We start from the raw sequence: 759 nt of genomic DNA on the forward strand, positions 1-759 counted from the left end.
CTTCCGTGGCGCAATGGTTAGCGCGTTCGGCTGTTAACCGAAAGGTTGGTGGTTCAAGCCCACCCGGGAGCGGTGTTGTGGGATCTCGAATGTAACGTAGAAAGCCAAAGTTTTTCCACAATACCTGACGACCATTTAATTTTTGGGCTTCCGTGGCGCAATGGTTAGCGCGTTCGGCTGTTAACCGAAAGGTTGGTGGTTCAAGCCCATCCGGGAGCGGTGTTGTGACGTCTCAGATGTGACGTAAAAAGTCAAAGTTTTTACACAATACCTGACGAGCATTTAATTTTTGGGCTTCCGTGGCGCAATGGTTAGCGCGTTCAGCTGCTATTTGAAAGGTTGGTGGTTCGAGCCCACCCGGGAGAGGTGTTGTGGGGTCTCAAATGAAGCGTAGAAAGCAAAAGTTTTTCCACAATACCTGACAACCATTTAATTTCTGAGCTTCCGTGGCGCAATGGTTAGCGCGTTCGGCTGTTAACCGAAAGGTTGGTGGTTCAAGCCCACCCGGGAGCGGTGTTGTGGGATCTCGAATGTAACGTAGAAAGCCAAAGTTTTTCCACAATACCTGACGACCATTTAATTTTTGGGTTTCCGTGGCGCAATGGTTAGCGCGTTCGGCTGTTAACCGAAAGGTTGGTGGTTCAAGCCCACCCGGGAGCGGTGTTGTGGGATCTCGAATGTAACGTAGAAAGCCAAAGTTTTTCCACAATACCTGACGACCATTTAATTTTTGGGCTTCCGTGGCGCAATGGTTAGCGC

General features: G+C 49.8%; 1 non-coding gene across 1 annotated transcript; it reads left to right on the forward strand.

The window, feature by feature from the left end:
• The first annotated feature begins 293 nt into the window (after window positions 1-293).
• TRNAS-GCU (transfer RNA serine (anticodon GCU)) lies at window positions 294-366 on the forward strand. Its single transcript has one exon. It is a non-coding gene; the product is annotated as a tRNA-Ser (tRNA).
• Window positions 367-759: the final 393 nt, after the last annotated feature.

The sequence above is a fragment of the Phalangium opilio genome, unplaced genomic scaffold, assembly GCF_054372755.1.
Source record: "Phalangium opilio isolate 3A_F unplaced genomic scaffold, DU_Popi_V2 ptg000021l_1, whole genome shotgun sequence".
NCBI lineage: Eukaryota > Metazoa > Arthropoda > Arachnida > Opiliones > Phalangiidae > Phalangium > Phalangium opilio.